The sequence below is a fragment of the Chelonia mydas genome, chromosome 12 (assembly GCF_015237465.2).
Source record: "Chelonia mydas isolate rCheMyd1 chromosome 12, rCheMyd1.pri.v2, whole genome shotgun sequence".
NCBI lineage: Eukaryota > Metazoa > Chordata > Testudines > Cheloniidae > Chelonia > Chelonia mydas.
Window position 1 is genome coordinate 15652911 of NC_051252.2, and position 25830 is coordinate 15678740.

Here is a 25830-nt window from a genome sequence, read left to right on the forward strand (position 1 = left end):
CCCCGCAGCTACGCTCCCCCCCACCCCCCAGGAGCCAGAGGGACCTGCCGGATGCTTCCTGGGAGCTGCCCCAGGTAAGCACCTCCGAGATTCCCCACCTCTCCCCCCCGCAAGGTGCTCTGGCTCTTAGGGGTGGGGTGGGCACCCACTACAGTGGCCCACAAGACCCTCCTGCCCAGTTCAGGGGACGGGGTGGATGGGTTAGAGGTCCTGGGGGGGGCGTCAAGGAACACGGGGGGGTTGGATGGGGCAGGAGTCCCAGGGGGCGGGAGTGGGCAACGACACCCTCATGGGGTGAGGAGGGAACCCATTGCTCTCAGAGCCACCTAGCTACCCCGAGCCTAGGAGCCACCCGACGAGCTGCCCGAGGTAAGCGCTGCCCAGCTGGAGCCCACACCCTGAACCCCCTCCTGCACCCCAAACCCCTGCCCCAGTCCTGAGCCCCCTCCCGCACCCAAACTCCCTCCCAGAGCCCACACCCCTCACCTCTTCCCACATTCCAACCCCCACCCCAGGCTCAGCCCAGAGCCTCCTCCCGCACTCCAAACCCCTTGGCCCCATCCCCCAGCCCAGAACCCACCCCGTCCTGTACCCCAACCCTCTGCCCCAGCCCAGTGAAAGTGAGTGAGAGTGAGGGAGAACAAGTGATAGGGGAGAGAGATGGAGCAAGGGGGCATGGCTTCAGGGAAGGTGCGGGGCAGGGGACAGGACAAGGGTGTTTGGGTTTGTGCGATTAGACAGTTGGCAACCCTATCCAGGGTCCAACTAGTCCAGTACCCTTTCTACATCAGTAGCTTGCCCCAGACGCTTCAGAGGAAGGTCCAAGAAACCCCACAGTAGGCAGATGTGGAATAATCTGCCCCTCCTTCCATAAAGGTCTAATCCAAAAGGAAAAACCCATGCTACTTCAGTTCAGGGAGGACTCCTGCAGTTGTAAGTAGCAAGCCCTTCACCGTAAACCAGTGGTTCCCAAACTGGGGTTCGTGAAACTAGGGGTTCGCAAAATGTTACAGGGGGTTCTCAGGGAAAAAATTCCCTAATGGCGGACAGAGCTTTCCCTAGGAACCCCAGGCAGCCTGGGGCCAGTAGCCCGGAGCCCCTGGACTTCCAAGAGCTAAGCAGATCAAAGCAAGCATATCTATCACACTGAGGAGATTTAAACTTCAAGACTCCTTATAAGAAATGGATAGGGAGGTGGATATTTTTTGCTGTCTTTAAAATTTAATAGACAGCTAGTATTATTTTTAAAATTATTATGAAGAACAAGTTTAAGCTTTGTTGTAACGTGCATTGTTTGCCTGGACTGCTCAAGACCTGAATGCCTGTGTAGGAGGAACTGTTTGAGTTGGCTTCTTAAATACCATCATGCTGTTTCATATCTGATACTCCTTGATGAAACATAGGAGCCTTGTCTTATAACAGGCTTATTCAAAGTGATACAAGCTATGAAAGTGAGATCTTGGAAGAGTGTTGCCGTTTTCATAATATAATAAAAATACTGTAATGATAAATAATAATTATTGTGTAATAAGCATGTCATAAAAAATTTATATTTCCAAGATCACTGCTTTTATAATTTACACTCAGGTAAAGGAGAAAATCCCTGGAAATATTCATTTTTAGGAGGGGGTTCACGAGACTTGACATTTTAGTGAAAGAGGTTCACAGGTTGTTAAAGTTTGGGAACCACTGGCTTAAACAAACAAGCCTTTAACCGTCAAAGTGGTTAAAAATGTAAAACATGTCTTAAAAGAATTAGAAAATTCAAAACCAAAGACCATTTTAAAAAACAGCTGAAGTTGCTAACTGACAACGTTGCCATAAACATATTATTCTAACCAATACAAAGAAATGCATATTCATGCACACAGTCTATACTCTGACCCAACATTCTTATTCTTTCAACTCAAATATCAAAATATAATCACAAACACAAAAATGTTTCTGAAAAAGTAACAATTATATAAATTCACATAAGTGACATATAATCATTCCCAGCTGCAAATAAACATCATTGTGCCATAAATCAGCAGTTATACACTTCTGCAATTAATCTACATATATATTCTCCCCAACAGCAACAAATAGTTTATCAAAATAAATCTGTATTTATAATTAACTGTTTATTCAAGCTTGAAATCGAGATAATAAAACATCTATGAGTCAGAAATAAGGTTAGTGTACTGCTGAAATACATCACTTGGTAATAATGGGCAAGATCCTGGCCCCTAACTAATGCTGCTTTGTGCTCCCTTACAGCACTAAGCAGGCATAGGGTTACCATAAAGATACAGTCAAGGATTCTCACTGACAAGGGGGCATGTCAGGTTGGCGACAGAAGGGAAGGAATGTACGGTATGCTACTGATCCTGGGCTGGTGCAGCAATCCCTGTGGCATCATTACAACCAGCATAGTTTAAAAAACATCCCTTAGGCTGCTCTAAATTACACAGGCAGCCAATTCTGCCCCTGGCTGGCCCAGGATCAGAGGAACAGAGTGGTGGCTCAGAGCCACCTTTCCCTCCTGCTCTGCTCAGCTGCACTGATTCCAAATACAGCACAGCTGAAAATCCAGCCCCATGTGTTTATGTTTATCATGGGGGTAGTGTAGGATTTATGATGCCCTTAATTTTTCATTTCCTTGCTTTTACGTGCTTGGGTTTCACAAATGGTGAGATAGGTACATTGTCACTGAGCAAACTTAACTAGATTTTAAATTGAAGTTTTCTGGGTTTAAAATGGATTGTGGCTTGGAATCTCGTAAGGCATTTGACGTTTGCAAACGGTGCAATAAATTCTCACAAGGTGAGCAGGCCAACATCATATTGTTTTAGATCAGTGGTTCCCAAACTGGGGTTCCTGGACCCCTGGGGGTTCACAAAATGTTACAGGGGGTTCTCAGGTGGAAAAATTCCCTAATGGCGGACAGAGCTGTCCCTAGGAACTCCAGGCAGCATGGGGCCAGTAGCCCGGAACCCCTAGACTTCCAAGAGCTAGGCAGAACAAAGCAAACATATCCATCTCACTGAGGAGATTTAAACTTCAAGACTCCTTATAAGAAATGGATAGGGAGGTGGATATTTTTTGCTGTCTTTAAAATTTAATAGGCAGCTAGTATTATTTTTAAAATTATTATGAAGAACAAGTTTAAGCTTTGTTGTTACGTGCGTTGTTTGCCTGGACTGCTCAAGACCTGAATGCCTGTGTAGTAGGAACTCTTTGAGTTGGCTTTTTAAATACCATCATGCTGTTTCACATCTGATACTCCTTGATGAAACATAGGAGCCTTGTCTTATAACAGGCTTATTCAAAGTGATACAAGCTATGAAAGTGAGATCTTGGAAGAGTGTTGCCGTTTTCATAATATAATAAAAATACTGTAATGATAAATAATAATTATTGTGTAATAAGCATGTCATAAAAACAAATTTTATATTTCCAAGATCACTGCTTTTATAATTTACACTCAGGTAAAGGAGAAAAATCCCTGGAAATATTCATTTTTAGGAGGGGGTTTGCGAGACTAGACATTTTAGTGAAAGGGGTTCACAGGTTGTTAAAGTTTGGGAACCACTGTTTTAGATGGTACTTTATGGCAAGGTGCGACCAGATCAGTGAGCTTCTAAATGGTCTTTGTATTTCAAGAAAAATACCTTGAAACTACCAGCTGGCCACAAGTGCAAATAACTGAATTAGGTACTCTCTGTATCTGATGCCAGAGAGAATCCTAGCAACAGAGTTTGCTACCAGTGCAGTCTTTAATTTTGCATGCAGCAAGACAAGCAAAGGGAGCTTATAACAGTTTCAGTGGGATGAAACAAAGGCACAAAGAGACCTCTACATTCACAAAAAACAGGTGCAGACATGACATTGGCAATATCTCTGAGGCAGAAACCGGCGGATTTCACCACAGCAGAGACGTAATTCAAACATCAGGCTAGAGTCCAGCTGCACTGCTGAGCTCAAGGCTATTCGGTATTCTTTGTTTTGTGGGTTTTTTTTTTTTTAAATGTAGCCCAGGAGAGAGGGTGGGGAGATACCACAGTTACTTTTTCATTCCTTCCAGACCCATAGATTCAAGTTTACTTTGGAAAATCCAACCCTCAGAATTTATTTTGAAAGCACTGTACATCAAAAGTGCTCAGAACTGATACTGACCATAACATGGAACTGATGGCTTCTGGTTACTGCAGTCCAACATATTACAGTATGCAAAACAACATGATTGGTCACACAGGGAGACAAAAGAAAGCCACCATTACAGTGGTAAAATAGTTCATGCTAGAAAAAGTTGCTGGATTTTGGAAATACATTCTTTCCAAAAAAAAAGTGTCTGAACATCTTTGCCATCGTTTTAAGGAAGGCGACAGCACTCAGAAGAGATTTTTTTCCCCTCCTTTGTTGTGATTGGATGCAGACCTCCCCTCTGGTGACAGCCAGATTGTGGAAAGCCCAGAGATCTCTACAACAGGCAGTCCACTAATGACCCAAAATTTGTCTAAAATACACAGAGAAAAAGGAAACACAATAGAATTAACGTTTCATTAGCCCATCAACCAATGCTCAGGAATCCAAATGATCAAACTCCTTCTGACACTTATGATTAATAGTATTATTTCATTCAGGTTCCAGGGATCCACTGATTGGTCAATCTTGGTGTGTGTAGCTCTATTGATAAGCCACTACAAACCACATGTATTCAAAGAGTACACCATGAGGAAACCGGAGGAGCATTTTGAGTGATTTGTTTGAATGACTCATATTTTTTGGTCTGCAAAGTTTGAAAAACTGTTTTTTTTTTAACAGGAAGATTCAATTTCTCTCTCTTCCTTTCCATACCCATTGCAAAAATGCCTAAAGTCACAGTCTGGCTTCAAAATCCTGGTACATTTAACAATTGCCATTTTGCCACACCAACCTGATCATTTTCCTTTTAACATCTTCACTGCACCAGCATGCATCGCACCAGCAACCGTGCTTCTAAATCTTATTGATGTCCCATTGCTTTCAACAGGATGTCATGATTACACACCCATTGTAATGCATCTTGGCATACTGGAGGGGTCATTGTACTAGGTGTACTTTGCTCAGTCAGCAGAAGCAAAAGGGTTAATTAATTAGTGTCATTTGTGTAATTTTAGAACATTGCTTCTCCATGCATTTGTGTAAGAATCACAATCCTCCCCAGCAACATCATGAGTTCCTTCACAAATTAACAGGATTCATTATAATTTCCAGCCACAAATAAAAGGTTTATTAAGTTCTAGAAGGTCCCTAGTCATGGAAAAATTCTCTCACACAAGAAAAATCAGATATGCCAAGTATATTCAGGCTTGGGAACAATTTATTACTTATGCAAAATCAGCTAAAGTAGGGTGTTGCATCGCTCTGGCCCCCTTTTCCTGTACAGATAGCAAAAATACCACATTAAATAGAAGTGGAATGCATGAAGACTCTTAACCAAAGGAATGGATATGTATGCTCTGAGAGACAGCATGGTCTAGCACATTGATCATGGAACTGGCAGACAAGAATTTCAGACGCAGTATCTATTTTCGCAAAAATAAAAGGAGTACTTGTGGCACCTTAGAGACTAACAAATTTATTTGAGCATAAGCTTTCGTGAGCTGTAGCTCACGAAAGCTTAAGCTCAAATAAATTTGTTAGTAGCTCACGAAAGCTTATGCTCAAATAAATTGGTTATTCTCTAAGGTGCCACAAGTCCTCCTTTTCTTTTTGCGAATACAGACTAACACAGACGCTACTCTGAAAAGTATCAGTTTTGTCGCTGATTTGTGTGACCTTGGGCAAGTAATTTGACTTTCACAGGCCAGATTTCCAAGAGTTCAGCACCTAACATACTGAGCCCTTTGGAAAATATGGCCACTTCTTTTAGTGTTTAAGTGGGAAGCTGAGTTCTTTTGAAAGTCTGGCTCTATGTATCTCAGTTGCTCCATATGATAAATGAGGATAACAACATTCACCTACACTTCAGTGCTGTTAGGACTAATTATTATTTGTACAAAATTTTGAAGATGTAAAGAACTATACAAGTGCTAAGTACAGTAGATGCTCGTTAGTAGCCCTTTTGCTATGCTACTCCTATGCGGCTGTTGCTGTTATGGGGAGTGTCATCTGAACAAAGACAGCCTGCTTTTTCTGATATGTAAAACAGTACAGTACACCAGAGGCAGCGCACCCTGTTGATGCCCTTCCCTTACAGAGCCAGGGGCAAAAGCCCTGACCTCGCCCCCCACATTGAGCCAAAGCTCTATGTTCTCCCCATACCATAAGCAAGGACCCCCCGGCCTCCACCCCTCAGGGGCCCTGGTGAGGGAGTGGACTGAGGTCCCCTGATGTTGCCTGTCACCGATGGCAGGCTTGGCACATTCCGCTCAGCCCTGGGACTGCCACGGCACCAGCTCAGCCTGCAGGGCCCGGTTCTCCTGCAGCAAGCAGGAGAGCACCTCTTCCCACTGGGGAGAGACGGGGGGCAGAGAAAGGAGACAAAAACCTACTACCCTAGTCAGAGCAAGGGTTCAGCCCCAGAGAACCCCAGCCTGGCCCTGGGGCAGAGGGGTGAGGGGAGCGACACTGAGACCAGTTTGGTTCAGGATGGAGGACACTGATGACAGATGGCTCATGCGGAAGTGGAGAGGGTGGGGGTGGTCTGTGGCATACGAAGAGTTAAGGGTGTTTCAGAAGCGGGTGGGGCAGCCACATTGTGGAAGGGAATGGGGGGTGGAAACCCCAAGTTTGGGGGGGAATGGGGCAGGGGAACCCCCAGTCGGCAAATAGCTGAGCAAGCCCGGCTGCCGGGGACAGGCTGAGGATGATCCCACTGGCAGCTTTATGCTCCACCCTGGTGAGGGATGGCTGGCTGGGGAGGGCACCATGCGCAACCTGCAATGGAGGGTGGGGTAGCTCCTAGCACCGACAGGAGAGATGGGAGGGGGAAAGGGGACAGGTCAATAACCTGTGGAGGGGGGTCCCGGACCCTTCATTGCAAAACAACACACCCACATCCCGCCACCGGCAACCAAGATGGAGGAGACCACGCAGGGAGGGTCCCCGATACCCCCCACTTCAAAATAGCAAAAACCCCACCCACTGCTGCCTGCAAGCCAGACGCTGAGGAAGGGCAGAGGAAACCTTGCAGCTGAGCCTCTGCTGCTCTCCTGACCCCAGCTTGCCCCCACACTGAAAAAATCCCTCTCTTCCAGACCCTGCCCCCAAACTCCGCCCTACACATGCTCTCCACGCAGACTCTGTCAGGCAGGGCAAGTGGACAGGGCTGCGTGCACGGGAGCTGCACTGAAGGGCCAGGGTCAGCAGCAAGGGAGTGAAAAGATGCAGTTTTGGGGGGGCAATGCCCCTATACTCACTCCCCCCCATCTCCACCCCTGAATGTAATGTCACAACATCACAAATGTTGCTCTGATGCGGCAGCTATGTTGCTGTTACCTAGTTGACAATTCATGGTAAGGAAAGTGTTCCCAGAGGAAAATGTTGCTTGTAAGCAGTTGTTGCTCTTACAAGGTGATGCTGCAAACAGGCATCTCGTGCAGCGGTGAGCAACCTGTGGCCAGGCAGGGTAATCCGCTGGCAGGCCCCGAGACAGTGTTTACATTGACCATCTGCAGACACGGCTGCCCGCAGCTCCCAGTGACCTCGGTTCGCCGTTCCCAGCCAATGGGAGCTGGGGGAAGCGGCACGGGCCGCAGGGACGTGCCAGTCGCCGCTTCCCACAGCTCCCATTGGCCGGGAACAGCGAATTGCGGCCACTGGCAGCTGCGAGCAGCTGTGCTTGCGGACGGTCAATGTAAACACTGTCTCGGGGCCTGCCAGCGGATTACCCTGATGGGCCATGTGCTGCCCACTGGTCTACTGTATTACATAGCACACATGTAAATATACATACTATGTGTACAAGTGCCCAGCAAAGCAATTCTTGTAGGTGTGTTGTCAACACTCACAATTTTATTGCCCTGCAAGGTGTTTTTCTTAAAAGCTCCAGCCCTGGATTTATTTGAATGTATGAGAATTTCAGTTTTCATTTTAAAAGTAAAAGTCCTTCGTCTTCATTATGGCAGAAAAACAATTGGAAAATGCAAACCCAACATGTATTTTTTTAATCAAATCTCATTATTTTTAAGTCCCTCATGATTCTGGGAAGTCTGAAACCTCAGATTTGGAATGCTTGGTCGGCATTAGCAATACCGCTGCAGCTCTGTTCCATACTAGAAATAGTCTGTATCTTGTACTGATTATTTCAACTACTGCTCCGTATGCAATTTATAGACCTGGTCCAGTGGTATGCAGGAAGATTAACAAATCGTCCCCGTGTGTAGAGGAAAGACCACAACTAGGGTTACCATATTTGAACATTCAAAAAAGAGGACACTCAACGGGGGGAGGGAAGGAAGGAAGAGGTGTATTTGCTTGCGCCCCCTGCCCCAGCCCCACCCCTTCTCCGCCCCCATTCCAACCCCTTTCCCACGGTCCCCACCCCAACTCCACCCCCTCCCTGCCCCATTGGACCCCTTCCCCAAATCCCCGCCCCAGCACCACCTCCTCCCCTGAGCACACCGCGTTCCCTCTCCTCCCCTCTTCCTCCCAGCCTTGCAAAACAGCTGTTTCACGGTGCAAGTGCTGGGAGCTAGGGGGAAAAAGTGGGCACTCTCTCGAGTGATCAACATTCACTTTATTTCTCGGATGATCAACGTTCACTCTCTTTCTTGAATGATCAACTCTTCTTTGGGGAAAAATAATAATGGCAAAATCCTGGACATTTTTAGATATTTAAAAATTCCTCCCGGACGGCGATTTAAGAACCAAAAAGCCGGAGATGTCCGGGAAAATACGGACATATGGTAACCCTAACCACAGCTGAATGCCCTGAGTACAGAGATTGCTAGGGAACTTGTCCATGGGGTAAAAGAATGGCTCAGCCCAGCAATGGTGAATCAGGCAATTTTTCACACACACCAAGAGTGATTATTCTCTGAGGCATCTGGACTAGCAGGCACTGGAGACCTGGCCCTGCTCATCAGAAGGGAGAAATACTGCTTTCATCAGATATTCCATTAAATCATCCCCTACACTATATAACAACATGAAAGCCACTCTCCCACTATTATGACTACAGACCGTCTTCCATTTCTTCTGTTTAGGAGTCAGCAACATCAAATATTTTACCTCTTCCCCTTTATATACTGATATTAGTCCTCTCCCTTCCTCCCTCATTCTAATTTACCACTAATTAGGAGACCACACTATTTTCATCTTTCACCCTCTACACACATGGCCAAACACTGGTAAAATGGTAATGCTCCCATTGACTTCAGTGGGACCAGGATGTAGCCCACAGTCCACATATACCACCCTCCCTTATCCACATTCCCCTATACCAGTGTTTCCCAAACTTGGGACACCACTTGTTCAGGGAAAGCCCCTGGCAAGCCCGGTTTGTTTACCTGTCGCGTCCGCAGGTTCGGCCGATCGCGGCTCCCACTGGCCACGGTTCGCTGCTCCAGGCCAATGGGGGCTGCAGGAAGGGCAGCCTGCACGTCCCTCAGGCCGCACCGCTTCCTGCAGCCCCCATTGGCCAAGAACAGTGAACCGGGCGACCAGTGGGAGCCACGATCGGCCGAACTTGCAGACGCAGCAGGTAAACAAACCGGCCCAGCCAGCCAGGGGCTTTCCCTGAACAAGCGGCGTCCCAAGTTTGGGAAACACTGCCCTAAACCAACAAAGCCCAAAGGAGTCTGTCCATCAGCTCTACACTGACTGGATAGAACACTATGTCCTCCTGATGTGTGTCTGAGACACTATCACCCACACAAAACATGGGTCTGAAACACCTTCCGATTCACTCTAATACTGGCCACAGAAGCCTAGAGTAGTATCTTATCCTGTATAACAAGCTAGGCAGACACTGGTGTTCTTCAGTGGCTATTTATTTTAGCTTACGCCACATAGAAAGCAGAAGTGAATGATCATGTGCAGACAATTTTTGCAAATCATTTAAACTTTTGAGAAGTAGTTGTAACAGAGACTCATTCCCATACATTCATAAGTGTTAAGGCCAAAACGGACAATTATGATCAGCTAGTGCAACCTCCATATTTATTTGTTGGTTTCCAATAGGCTGTGGGGGAAGCAGAGTTGCTTGCTGAACCTTAAATCTACACAGCCTAACTTTCAAACAATTCATTTGATTGAACTGCCATACATATGGAAGAGAATGTGAGTTTACTTTGATCGTAAACTCTTTGGGTAAGGACTGTCTCTTGTGTTCTGTGTTTGCACAGTGCATAGAACAATGGGCTCCTGGTCCACCATCAGGTAATACCCATACAAATAATTTTACCATCGACTTCAACTGGGCTGCTAATGAGGTTCTATTAGTTTACATTACAAATATTTATAACCTAGTCTTGATCTTACTCAAGTGTTCTCATTGGGAATTTTACACCGTTCTTTGAAAGAATGACAGTCCAGTTATGCAATATTGACCACTACAAACACTCATTGCAAACTCTTACTTTAATCAGAAGTGGTCAAATTATAGCAGAGCCATTTGCCATCTCTATCATAATCTCTATCAGTTTTTTTCCATGGTTAGCTCCCATTTTTCTGTGATTTATTATAACTCAGCCCTCAATTTTTACCTGAAACAACCGACAAGACTCATTCCCACATCTTTTGGCTTGTTTTTGTATTTTTAAAATACAATTTCATATGATTTCCCCCCTAAATTGTAACTAATGATTGATAGAGTTTTGTAATTGAAGATGATGTTTGTGGGTTCATGTAACTCTTAATAGGCCTGGATTTAAAAATAAAATAACCAAGTTCATAAAACTTCGCCTTAGCAATAAGTTCTTATTAGCAACACTTAGGGTATTTCAGGAAAAAGAATAAGATGAGAACCAGCTTTGATGTTCACAATTAAATAACGTCAACTGTGCCTGAGCAGCACATTGTTATTTAATAGGAGGTTTTGGTGATGGAGGATGAGGTCATTACTCACTAGGCAAAAACAGACCATGCAGAAGCCTACCTAGTCCACAGCCTGCACAATACAGGTTTTTAAAAACCTTCATTTTGTAATTGCCATAGATCCTAAGCTAGTTCTAGAGTTAATATTAAATCCAGTTATGCCAGTAAATAATGGATACTCCAATTAAGATATGATATTTATTATTATTACTGGTACATTAACATTTACAGGCCCCAACCAAGACTGGATCACTGTTGTGCTAGGCATTGTTGAAATATATAGTAAGAATCAGTCCTGCCCTGAAGAGTTTACAGTATAAATAGACAAGACAAAGTAGAGCTGTATCCTGCTGCCCAACTCTGCACAGCTGAAACAAACTGAATTCGTTGCAGTCAGGGACGCTCTGCTACCACAGGATTGGGTAGGGGGTAACAGGATTTTCCCCTGAAAGCACCTTAAGTGCTTATAGGCGCTGTTAGCAGTAAAGGCAAATTTGTGCCTCCAGCCTCTGACGTAACTTTGAGGATTTAAAGGTGGTGTGAAGTGCTTACTCCCTAAATCCTTAAAATGGTTTACCAAAAGCCCTAGTTACTTAGCTACACTGAAGGCACCCTTAGGGGCCACCTGCTGTAGGAAGGGGAAAGATGGACTGCAGTTTTTGTTTGTTTTATGAACATTAAAGGCTACAGGAAGCCCTCATTTGGGCAAAAGCTTCTTTCCGATCAACTGCACTACCTGTATGGCACTAAGGATCTGCCTTCTGTCAATAATGTATATTCCATAGCAAGTGCAAATTTGGTAAGAGGGATTTAAAACAGGAAAATATATTCTGCTTCCTTAAGGGACCAATATATGAAATATTACATATAGACTGAGTTTCCACATTCTAAAACCTATAGTCAAAAACAGGGGACATGCAGATCAGAATTCAGTTACTTTGCCTTTTGCAGATCAAAGTGACTTTTGAAATGCTGGATTTGGAGCCAGGTGAGCTAAATAGGGTGCGAAGAAAGGGCATTAGCAGGAAAAGAAGACAATGACCGTTGTATGGAGAACAGAGCTTATTTCATTTCCTCCAGACAGTATACCTGACCAAACAATGCTGATATAACCTCACCCTGATAAGATAATGAATTCTCATCTTCCAGACAAACTGAATCACTGATCAGGTGCTTGAAAAGCAGGTCTTGAGACTCAGAGGGGAGGGTCACTAGGAGATAGGAAAGGGAGATTCATCAGCCATCCACCATCAACTACCACAGTAGATCAGAGTGGGCACCGCTTTTGAGGAGAGCAGCGCATTCTTCTTTTATTGTCCTGTAGCAAAGATGAAAAGGCCTTACCTAGGTGCTAAACTGTTTTGGCGGATATTTTCCAAAATCAATTAGCTTAAGCCAGACACTCAGTACCTCCAGTTTCAGCCCACACATTCAATGTTTAGCAAAATTATAAACAACTGACATGGGGTCATATAATGGGAAGCATTGGGCAACCTGCCTCACTTATAATATAAAAGTCTTAGTCAATTTAGGTCATTCTTATAGGCCTCCTCCAAACGAAAGCGAATCTCCTCAAGTTCTAAGAAAAGGTAGAAAAGGGAGCCTTCCCCAACCCCTTTTGGGGTCTCCAACAAAAGGGGCAGATAAAGATGCCTTCTCCCAGAAAGTGTTTCATAAGGAGCTATGGTCAGGCAATCACAAGGGAGAATCCTAAAGAGCAAGGAGGAGATGTGAGCAGGTGACACCATATAAAAAGAGAAGAAATAATCCAGGGAAGAATGAAATCCTCACCTGCACTTTTGTGAATCTGCCTCACTTGTCCACAAAAAAAGACCACTCTTCATGGTGAAAAGTTTAAAGTGCTCCTTCAGAAATTCCACATGGTCCTGAAGAGGCTGTTCCTTTTATAGCTCTCAAAGGCTGGCTATTTACTGTTTTCCTTCCTCTAATTCTGCCTTCAAGGTAGAAGATTGAGCTCTACAGGATGTGTCAGTTTCTACAGCCACTGAGTCTGCGGGCCACCTTCTCCACTACAACAGAAAAACCTATGTAAGGCCAGGAAACTCTGCATGGTTTTTCAGAATGTCCATCAGTGGAGCATGACAGGAAGATCCATGGATATCCCTAGATCCACAAGGATATCCAACATTTCTTAAGATATCTGCAGACATATTTGCACGGAAGCCCCTCGCCTCTGTACTATTCCACAACGCAGTACAGTTTCAGGAAGTCATGTCTTCTCCAGTGTCCACCGTGCTGAACACTCCCCTAGGAAGGAGAGAATGTATGGAGAGGGACTCCCTTCCAGTCTGAGGGGTGAGATACTCTGGAGAGTGGCCACACCTTCCCCCTCTTCCTACCCAGACATACCTCCTTCTGAACTATGCAGGTCTGACCCTGAAGGCTCAGGGAAGATGGGCATATTGGGAACCAGAGAAAAGGAGGAACCACTCTGGATAGCCACTCATCTCCTTTTGAGCACTCTCTGCTGGATTGTGTCAGGTTTTGTTCCCAACTGCTTGTGCTGATAGAGGTGAGAATATGGGCATGAATTTAGAGAAGAGCATCTTTCTGCTCACATCAAAACCAAAAAAAAAAAAAGGGGGGGGTGGGGAGATTGTTAAATTTTCTTTTCCCTTTCAAATATTCCACAAGATCCCCGCATGCCACAGACTGAAGAGGCTCTGGCATGTGAGCTACCCACATGGAAGAAGAATGGGGAGATTACACAGGGGTCGTGTGGAACAGAAGAAAAGAACAAATGGATGTATTCTCTTTTTTCTTTGAGGGTTTTTATGCTGTACCTATTTTGGGGGTGAGAAGGGGTTCTTTTTCCATCACCTTGAAGTTCCAGGAGCCCTCCTGATGCTAGCAGGGTGAAATCCATTCCAGTGTAGTGGGCCCTATGCACCACTTCAATCCTACTTCAACCCATAATGGAAGACGGAAGTGGGATTTCAGTGTTAATAAAACCTTCTGCAGATCCAGAACTGGGATGAATTTCACCTTCACTGTGGAAACTTCTAGAGGACACATTGCAAATCCTATTTGTATTTAATGGTAATAATACATGATTAGTTCACATTTAACAAGGAAACCAGTAATGATATACAAAATATTATCTTTGAGCAATGTGGCCATGGTAACTTTGGAGCTACTTTACCTTTTGATGTTTCCTAACTGGGGAGTTCTTGATTTCTCAGCCTTACTGTACAATTTTACATTAATACTTGTTTCTTTGCATTTCATTTCCCTTTGTGCTTAGTGAGAAAATTGTGATTCATTCTGCGATACATCTATGGGAACTTAAAAGAAAAAAAATCACCCCTGGTTAAAGACCAAGCATGGAAACTTTCAGCCCTGTAAGAAGTCTGGAGAGAAAGTAAAAAGCAGCAGTTAGGATGAAAGCTGACACTCCCTGTGGAGTTGGGAAGAGGATTACAGCTGACAAAATGGGCTGGCAAGCATATGGAGGCAGAGATTTGGGTGGATGTGGTGGACTGCAGAGGCCTGCTACAGCCTAGTGGTAAGCTTTAAAGCAGCTTCCCCACTCCCTTTTTGCTAAAGGTAGTTGGTAGATACCATAGGCGTTAACACAGTATCAAGTCGATTACCTAATATGACTATCTAGATTATTTTAAACAGAGATTATTGGGTCTTCTTACCTCTCCAGCTCAGTAAATCAGTCTCTTCCCCTACCCTGCCCATTTTTAAGATTGAAATAATCTTTGAAGTCACAGATGGGTCATAACAGAAACAATATCTTCCACATCTTTGCACCTGGGCAAGTGCCCGCCTTTCAAAATGAATTTTCCAGAAAACAGATAACTGAATTACCTGAGGGCTGATCCACTTCAAAGGGTCTTTTTACAGAAGACATAATCAAATTCTGATGCTTTGATCAAGGGAATCTACCAACTGCTTATTCGATCACAACTCTATGTGCCATGAAAAGATACCTAATCAATTACAGAGCAGACATCTGCTCTGAATATTATTGATGACTTGATAGAAAGAATGCCTACTACAAAGAGTAAATCCATGGGGAACGCTGGCAGGTGGCTGAGAGCCAGGGGGACTCAAGCTGGACAGAGGGTGGCCAGCCAGGAAACAAGTAGCCAATGATTAGATGACAGCATCTGTTGTGCACTCATGCAGAATGGAGCTGAAGTAGCGGCCACAAAGGAGAATCCAATGTTCAGTCTTGAACACTGAAATGAACCCTTATGTGATCATTCATGATCCTACAGACTGCATCTTGCCACCCTTTCCCATCCTCCCTGAAACCCCATACGGCAGGGGCGGCCAACCTGAGCCTGAGAAGGAGCCAGAATTTACCAATGTACATTGCCAAAGAGCCACAGGAATACATCAGCAGCCCCTCATCAGCTACCTCCCGCCCCCGCTCCCAGGGCCTCCCGCCCACTGGCAGCCCCGCCGATCAGCGTCTCCCAATTAGCTGTTTTGTGGTATGCAGGAGACTCTGGGGGGGAGGGGGGAGCATGGCTGGCTCAGGGGAGGGGGCAGGAAGGGGTGGAGTGGAGGCAGGGCCTGTGACAGAGCCAGGGGTTGAGCAGTGAGCACTCCCCGGCACATTGGAAAGTTGGTGCCTGTAGCTCCAGCCCCGGAGTCGGTGCCTGTACAAGGAGCCACATATTAACTTCTGAAGAGCCGCATGTGGCTCCGGAGCCACAGGTTGGCCACCCTACCAACGGTTTGAGAGCAGAAATGGTGTGGTTCTCCTGCACTGGGGTATGGGGGCAGGTCCTGGAAAGCTCACCCAGTACTTACTTTCTGTGTGCCATGCATAGAACTATGGGTCCCTGCAGGGTTCCAACAACTGCTAAGAGTTTGGGTTTGAATCTGGATCAAAGCTTTCCCCCAGGTTTCAGGTGTTGTGGGCTTTTGCTTCAGGCTATCTGTACTGTATGACTGTAACACGACTTTGTGCCTCTAGGGCTCCTAGACTTAGTATTCTGATTTTTATACAGGAAACAACAGAGGGGAATTCAATAAACACATTATGTTCAGGGGTCGGCACCACCATGTTGCGCAACGGACACTTGACACAATTACTGTACTTAGTGACGGACATGGGGGGGGCGAGGAGGGAGTTATGTCATTTAGTCATTCACTTTTTTTGAAAAATTACCATGGACCTCAACATTTTTACCGCGGACACATTGCTCACCCCCTGATCATGTTGCAACAGCTCTGCTTCTGGTCTGCTTTACTGACCTCTCCTTACCGTAGGCAAACAGGCATTGCTAGCTGTATACACCACTCTATCCGAATTAGGAAAGCTAGAGGGCTTCATTTGAATGTACTGTACTGAGAAACAAACAATTAATTTAAGCAGAGGTCATCCAATAGAGTGCTGGCTCCAAATGGGACCTCGTTGTGAAGAACTGATGTAAAGAGTCGCCAGAGAAGCCATTTGCAGTGCACAAGTTTTATTGTTCTTACAAATCCCAGGAACTATGCTGCATATTTAGGCTTGGCGAAATTCAATTTTATATACCTCTTTAACGGATAATATCACTGAGTTTAAACATTTTTTCCCATTTCTATCCATTTAAATTTTCACAGTTGCAGGAAATTACCCAGGGTGTCAGACAATAATTATCTAATGACAGAAGATGTTGAGATTCCAAAAGTTAGAGCTTTATAATCGTTAAAACCCAAGTTGTCAACATCACATGCCAAAATATACAAAGTAAATATCTTCAAATCAAACTCTAATAAATTCTCAAGCAGCATTTTTCTTACTCTGCCTATTTAATCGATCTAAGTTACGCAACTTCAGCTAGTTGCGTGAATAATGTAGCTGAAGTCGACGTACTTAGACCTACTCACCGCAGTGTCTTCATTACGGTGAGTCGACTGCTGCTGCTCCACCGTCAACTCTGCCTGCGCCTCTCGCGGCGCTGGAGTACAGGAGTCAATGGGAGAGCGCTCGGGGGTCGATTTAGCGTGTCTAGACTAGACGTGATAAATCGACCCCCGCTGGATCGATCCCTGCTCGCTGATCTAGCGGGTAGTGTAGACATACCCTAAGGTACTTGTATGGTTCCCATTGCCATAATATATGAGCATCTCAAAATCATATTATATTCATCCTTACAACACCCCTGTGAGGCAGGGAAGTGCTATCGCCCTGACTACATGACTTGCCCACAGTCACACAGGAAGTTTGTGGCAGAGTGGGAAATCAAATCTGTATTAGTCCCAGACTAACCACTGGACCATCCTTTCTTGCATAATATAGTATTAGTTTCATCTGAGGAACTTAAATCCCCTCTTGCTTCATGGGGATATTTTTCTTCACTTACTGCCCTAAGCTGTTGAATACTGCGGTTGTCAACGGTCATGCTCAACCCTACAGAGGTCTGCATTTCAGTGGTGAGTAAAATTATTCATATGTGAAGTCTTTTATAAAAAAAAAAATTGAAACTCTAAAGTATGTTCTGCAAACTTTAAAATAAAAATAATCACCTCTAGCTTGAGATGAAAGATGGAAAGAGTTAACTCAAAAGGAAAAATTATTGGAAAGCTGGAAATGATTGGAAAGAACATAGCAGTCTGTAATGAAAGTCATCTTGCAACTTTATCTACCAGTGCAGTTGTAAAAACTGCAAATGTTATCAGCCATAAATCAGTTTGTAAAGTACTTTAGGACTTTGTTTGAAAGGCTCTCCACAGATTTATGTTCATGATTAAAATGCGTCCTCCAAAACATTGAAGATAAATCGTCATCATGCCCAGGAAATTTCCTTATTCGTTGGCATCCATAACCTAAGTTAAATGATCTACCAATATGTAAATCACATGTGAACATCACTATGGTTCTGATCCTGTTGCGTGTTGAGCACCCTTAGTTCCCAATGAAGCCAATGGAAGTTAAGGGTGCTCAGCAACTCACAGGGCCACACCCTTTATTTTCCACACTGAAATTCCTATGGGTAAGAATGGTAGAGAATTTAGATGCACTTTGAATAACCTCATGTTTCCAGTTTATGTCTATGAATCTAATCAAAGCATCCAGATTATTTCATGCCCATTTAAGTGAAAGGGAGGTTTTTGCATTGAACCCAGAGACTTAGATCAGGGCTTTATCTTTACTTTGATTTTGATAATGTTTCCAGTGGTCAGTCATGGGCCAACTTTATCCCTTCTCTATCAGGACAAAAGCTGACTGGGCAGAGATAAAGATATCCTGAAGAATGGAATCTCCACCTATTTTGGCCAGGAGTCACAGGCATTCACAGAACACAGAAAAAAAAGTTTCTGTGGCCCAGCCAAAATTTTGCTGAATCACTCAGCTAGGTACAGCAGCCAAATCTGAGAATGCCCTGCTGTGAAAGACCACAAATCTTTTTGTGGAGAATAGGCCTCATAAAGCTTAGCTACAAACAGCTGAAGTTCAATGGCAAGAATAATTGCCTGATGGTTTTTCCAAAGCAGGAGGTCTAAACAATCCAGCAATGCATGCACAACTCTTATGCCTGCTCACTGTTTTGTCTCTGCCTGTAATTGTTTATTTTGTTTTATTCTGAAAAAAGTCTATAGTCCTCCACTTAAATTAATAATAATAAAAGAAACAAGTGTAAGTCATTTGAGTTCAGTTTTTATGCAGTACACCAAAATAGGCTTAAGTTAAAAGTGATAGTGCATTGAATGAATTGTAAGATTTGTTTTTATCTTTTCTTATTGAACAGATTCCTGCAGTTTACTTTTTTGAGCATCTTACGGCATCTTTGGAACAGCCAACAAAGAAATTCTTTTTTGACACAGCATGTGGTCAAATGAAGATCCAGTTCAAAGTGACATGAAATCAGAAATACTGGCTATATAACAGGTATTGTCTTTTTCTATACCTCTGTTCTTCATTGTCAGTAGTAGCCATAACTGAAGAGACACACTCACAAAGAAGTGAGAAATGTTCAAAAGTGGGCAACACATGCTTTATTAGAAGCCAAGCCTTTCTCTTTTCTCTATTCATTTTATCCTAACACCGGCAGGTTTCCAAGGGGGAAAAAAGCAGCTTTGAAGTTTTTTTTTTCTTTTAAACTGATGTATTTTTTTTAAATAGGTCCTAATTTCAAATCCTTCAGTGAAGTCTGACTTAATGTTCTTATGTTACAAAATATTTAATGCTTTAATAACAGGATGATTACCAGTCTCCCTTTATATTTAGCATTTTTTCTAACTACTAATTGGAGAGAGGCTACCAACTACCAGTTCTTGCAGAAATATCCTCAGATAGGACACAAGCTCTACTCCTCTTGGGAGGCATGTAACTATGGTGGACCTTTGACCTGAGTAGCCTGGCAACAGTTCACCAGTTTGTTCCATTCTCCTAATGAAAATACTTTTTACCGCCACATGTTTTGTGAAAACTGTAGTTTGAACACCTGTAATAAGGCACTTTAAGTGGTTCCTTCCTGGCTAAACTCTTATTGAAGTCTGCTGGATTTTTGCCTGAATAATGAGTGCAGAATGGGGCCTAAAGAGAATAATGGCCAGATCCCCAGCTTAGTATAAAATCAGATTCCTTCCATTCAAACTAGTCCATATCCCCCCTTCCCTGCTCTGTGGGTATGCATCATATGCTCAACATAACAGCACCCCTATAGCCCTATCTCACATAGGGGCCTTACTCTGCTTGGATGTAATTTCATTGACCTCACTGGAATTACTGCTGAGTTACACCAGTATAAGCAAGAAAAGAATCAGAACCAGGATGCTCCATGCCAGTGAACAGGGCTCAACAGACCCACCTTGGAACCTAATTATGAAACTGTGCCAGATAATCTATACACACTTATTGCATATATACACTCTCTCTTGTTAAAGCCCATAGCTTGACACTTAAAAGGCAAGCTTAGCTTATACAGGTAAAGTATGAAAGCAACAATTCACTCACGAGGAGTCAAAGATGAAAAGATCAGACAAAGACTCCAATCAGCGGGGGAAATCGTCATAGCATCACTTCATGTGGCAGGCCTATTATGATATCACTCCATTACGACTCTGAATGAATGTTCCATAAAAATATTCATACAGCACTTCTTCAAATCACACACACACACACTCTAAATGAAATTAATTAAATTTTCACTAGGAGGGTGGTGAAACACTGGAACGCGTTACCTAGGGAGGTGGTGGAATCTCCTTCCTTAGAAGTTTTTAAGGTCAGGCTTGACAAAGCCCTGGCTGGGATGATTTATTTGGGGATCGGTCCTGCTTTGAGCAGGGGGTTGGACTAGATGACCTCCTGAGGTCCCTTCCAACCCTGATATTCTATGATTCTATGATTCTCTGAATACATAACTCAAGGCTCGATACTTCTCTCACGAGGGAAGGGAGGGAGTACCATATCTACAGAATGCTGCTCCCCTTCGCTGTGAGCCTGGTGAACCTCACTTGATGGTAGCCGCTCTCTCATTTGACCAATTGGGCCTCAATGTGCTGTGAAGGAGTAGGGACTAAGAGCAACTGATCTCCATGCTGTGCTCTCTCAGAACCCAGCAGATATATATGAAGGAATTAATACTGTTGCTAGCAGCACTAATTTTTTTCTCTATGCCTGCCCTCTCCTCAGAGAGGAATTACTATGTAGTCAGAGCCAGTGGCAGCATTGCCCCTAAGGACACCGTGCTGCCAGGTGGGAAGGGAACTCTCAACATTACCAATGAGAGGAAACGCCTGTGGAGTCGGGGGCTCCTTTTCTTATAGATGCCAAGAATCAGTGGGGCTTGAAGGCCACGCCTCCTGCCTCTTCCATGAGCCCACAAACTGTCCCTCCAGACAGAGGAGTATTGGTCAAAAACTCCATGAGCACAGCAGTTTCTTGGCTCTTCTTCTCCACCTTCTATGGGTTTTACCATAGAGGGGTACAGAGCAGCCTCAGTGATTCATTACCTATTACCATGTAACTTCCAGTTTACTTTTCATGCTAAAGCCAGGTAAGGGCACAAAAAGACCATGCAATTACTTTTTTGTTATATGATACATCACATATGCTTCCCTTCCACTAGCACAGGTGTGCAGTGAAATATTAACATACAGTGAAGACTTTTTAGTAATATGCACAGTGCCAGAGCTCAGCCAATCTGTGCTTCATTATAAAATAATCATCTGACACTGTCACATAGTCCTACCTCATTCTCCATCCTGCCCTGTTCTATGTCACTAATCAGAAAGTAATTACATCTAAGAACCAACTGTTCAGCTATTTACACAATCAAATAAACCCCAGTTCCACACATAACTGTCTTAGGATCAGATGTTTGAGTTTGTTTATAGCAGTAAAAGTTGGTATAAGAGTACAACAAAAATAACTATTAGTTATAAACTACAGAATTAATACTTTTGTCTGATCACTGTTGTTATCACTTATTTCCAGAGATATCACATTATTATTCAGAATATTGAAATGCTGGTTTCAGAGGAACAGAAGACCTCTTTCTTTATAGGGACAGTTGCAATTTCTATTCTTATCACTTCTGTGCTCAGAAGCGAGGAATTAGAATGTCAGTGTTTATTGTTGTTTCTTCATATTTTATGTATAAAGCTGTGTGTGAATGTACTACAAATAAAAGGGCTTCAGTGAGAGGAATAAAGAAAGTGAATTATTTATAGAATAAGACCATGAATTTTATTATCACAAACATAAATATATTGAAAAATATCTTTGTAAAATATGTGAATCAGCTTTATAGTGTAAAAAAAGTAAAACTAAACTAGAAAAGTGAGATGCCATCGGGTGGTGAGAGGGAGGGGAAGAGAGAGCACTCAAAAAGATCAAGAAAGCTAGCCTTCAAGTTATAAAATCACTGAGTCAAGGAACTGAACAGATTAACCTGATACCAAAAGTGCTACATGTCCATATAAATTCAGAGGAAACACAAAGCATGTCAGAAAGGGTGACCAGTATGTAGTTCTTTGCATTGTGCCTTTAAATTTCTAAGTTCTCCTAATGTTCTAATTTTCCAAATGCACAAGGGTTTGGCAGCCATTTTGGGGTTTCAGAGTTCAAGGCAGATTTACAAAAAGATGCACACACACTGTTCACTCTCTTTCATGGAGACACAATTTTTGTTCCTTATTGTTGTCCCTTCAATGTAAAATAAAGGGCATTCTGACTCAAACTATTTGTTTGTCCTTTGTGTATGGAAAAAACAAACAACTCACTGTAGTAAATGAGACTGTGGGGGGAGAAATATTTGTAAGTAGGTCAGTATGAAATAGGCAGCACAACCCCAGCAAGAGGGAACTTTAAAATATCTAAAGAGACGGTATGAGGGCCAGGTCCTTAAGGTGGTTTCAGCTGTTGAGGAAACATCATGGAGTGAAGTTAGCAAAGCAACTCTTGGGTGATGGGAAAGAAAGAAAAGCCAAAGTTGTTAGATGAATCCTACGTGCACCTCAGGCAGACAAAAGTAACCAATTTGCAAGGACAGGACTAGTGGGTGAAATCCTTGCCCCAGTGAAGTCAACAGGAGTTTTGCCATTGACTTCAGTGGAGCAAGGATTTCTCCTAGTAACAATACCAGGAAATAGCTCATGTCTACACTCACAGTAGATCGGCACTGCTGCAATCAATGCAACGAGTGTAGATTTAGCAGGTCTGGTGAAGAAACGCTAAATCGATGGCAGAGCACTCTCCCATTGATTTGTGTACTCCACCTCCCCGAGAAGCATAAGGGAAGTCGAAGGGAGATGTTCTCCCATCGAGACAGTGCAGTGTAGCCACCGCAGGAAGCTGATCTAACTACATCGACTTCAGTTATGTTATTCACGTAACTGAAGTTGTGTACGTTAGATCGATTTACCGCGGTAGCGTAGACCAGCCCAAAAACACAGTACTTCTAGCGGTATAGTGCCTCACATATGGGGAGCATACACAACACCTGAGCACTGGATAGGAACTAACTCCAAATTTACTGCAGCCACTTACTGCAGATTTTGGGTTTTTCTAGAGATCTCCCAATCCAAGCTCTTGCTTACTTAGGGTGCTATTTTCCTGTCTGAAGGCATTTTCTAACATCCATATGCCACGCACACTGAGAGAAAAACATCTCCTCTCAGTGTTTCCCAGGGTATCATACAACTTCTTATGTAAGGGCTGGACTCCAGAAACAACTAAAAAAACCTAAGAAAAGCTTAAGTCCAACAATAAACTCTATATAATAATTTTTTTTAGAGAAAGAACATTCGAAAGAGGTCAGAAGGTATTATGTTTTTTTTATCTATCACTGCAAACAAGCTTTTAGCTAAGTGGCAAGGTCGAAGATCCTAGGGAAGATAGGCCCTTGCACTTATGAGATCACCACCTCATCTCAAACAATTCAAGCGGAAAAGAACATCTCATGTACATCTGCTCAGACAGTGGGTGGAAAGACATGAAAGGTGAAAGGTTAGAGCTTTTATTCATACCAAAAAAGAGACACTGTTTGTGAGTTTTATTCTTAGGACATCTTCAACAACTCCTTTTTCAAAATTCTCCTTTTTTAGTACATGCTTACTCTTTTTTCTTTAAAAAAAAAATCTTATGTTTGTGCTTTATGTATTCAACTTCCAAAAAACAGTGCCTGAAAAGTCTGACAGGTCAACTGAAGAGAGTTTTCTGTATGGTTCAAATTTCAAAATCTCTCTAATCAAGCTATTGCTTCAGGCACTCCAGCAATTGTTACTGCTCAGATACCACGATGACAGAGACCATACAAGTACCTAGACAGAAAACTTTAAACCAGATTACGTTTAGTGGTACTCAGACCCTCCCTGCCCCTGTTCAGTGTGTTGCTGCAATTGGAATGCATAGTTCAGTAGAGCTTTTGCAGAGAAGTAAACCATAATCTAAAAAAAAAAAAAAAGGAAGGAATATACATCTTCTTAGAGTACTCACAGTGCTGCTGCTCGTTTTGTGGGTCCCCTTTTTAGGTATTATTGAATTTTTATTGTATGTGCATATTCTTGTTACGAGCAGTGCCCTTCTACAACTTGGTGCCACAAGATCTTTCCTCTGTCTGCTGTGAGACTCTAACAATGATCATGTAAGAAGGCTAGCTCCTATATAATTGTACAGTGAGCCATACTTAAATGATCATGGCTTTTTCTGACATTCGAATGATGGGTTATTAGTGATATATTAGGATTTCAGCACTGGGAAAATGGGAACTTGTAATTCCCTTCTGCACTGCAGCTTCAGCTATTGCTAACACCAGACAGGGCAAAGGTGTGGCCTAACCCAGAGACTATTTCTTGTATCTTTTGCATGGTAATAAAATGCTCGCACCCTCTCTACAAGGCCGTTTCCCCATGTTTGCTGCCTCCAGTGGAGCAGCACCAATGGAGAATTACAGCTCTCAATCTTCCCTGTATCAATGCTCCCACAGTGACAGGAACAACTGGGGAATTATAACATAAATGGTCTCAGGGTAAACACTAAACTCACTTTACTCTTATAGAAGCTGCTGTATTCCAACAAAACCCTCCAAATGCACTTTTTTGGTGGGAATTTAAGAAAATGGAGTAACACCAGGTTCATTATTGCAGTGGAGAATGGATGTGGTGTGTGGGTAATTTCTAATACAATTTTGGAACCTCGCGTATTTCATATTCAAATAGTTAAAGGCCTGGGGTGAAATCTGGGCCTTATTGAAATCATTGAGAGTTTTGCCATGGACTTCAATCAGGCCAGGATTTCACCCCTGAGTTTGAAAGGAATATCCCATTTTGCACAGAGCGTTATAGGCATAACAGATGCCAGTAGGACATCAAACTACCTGAATCTATCAGCATGATAAATGACATCAGCTACACCTATTTGCATTCAGATAATTATGGCTGCAAAAAAATTATGATGATGATGATTATTATTATAATATTATTTCGAAGAAAAAAAAATCAATCCATCCCCTGGGGTATGTCTACACAGCAAAGAAAAATCCACAGCTGGCCCATGCCAGCCAACTTGGGCTTCGGGTCTGTTTCATGACCGTACAGACTTCTGGGTTCAGCTGGAGCCTGAGTTCTGGAATCCTCCAACCTCATCATTACAATGCATTCTCTGATGTGCCCTTGGGGCAGTAAAGCTTCATGCCACCTGTCATTCAGGGCAGGTGGTAAAGTTACAAGGTAGTCCACAGGGAGTACATGATGTGGTATGAAGGTTTTATTGGCATAAGTTTGGATGGGATACATTATTCATGAGTGACAAGTCTACATATGGGTTATGCAGGTCATTCCAAATATATGTCAATAAAGCCTATACATCACTCCACACTCCTATGCATTTTGTGTAAGCCACAAATGTTACTAAAAAGCTATTTGAGGAATTTGTCAGGGAGCTTTTTAAACAACGTACTGGGACTATTTCTTGTATCGTGTAAAGCCGTGGAGAGCTGAGAGAAAAATTAAAATTAATAGAGTAAAACATCTCAAAACAACCTTCAATGGCTTTCATATATCTAAAAACGTCATTGTTTTAAAGCATAAGAACTCTAATGCTTTCAAGTGAGCATTGGGTCCCAATGGAAGTGAAGAATTGCCCCTTATCAATGGCTAAGAGCTCAGTAGCTCTCCAATTTCTAGCACAGCATAAGTACAGGTTAGCAGACTTTGGAGTGATGACATTTTGATGTCACTGGCCCAGGGCTAAATTGCACCCCCTTGGTCCTCAGGCAGAAGTAGTTTGTGGGAAAACAGTTTTATCAAATAAAATTTTATCTATATTTAATTCTTAACCTGTGGCCCATGATTTTAGTTTATTGTTCATTTATTGTGTGATGTTATGATTAACTAGCATGTTATGTCATATAT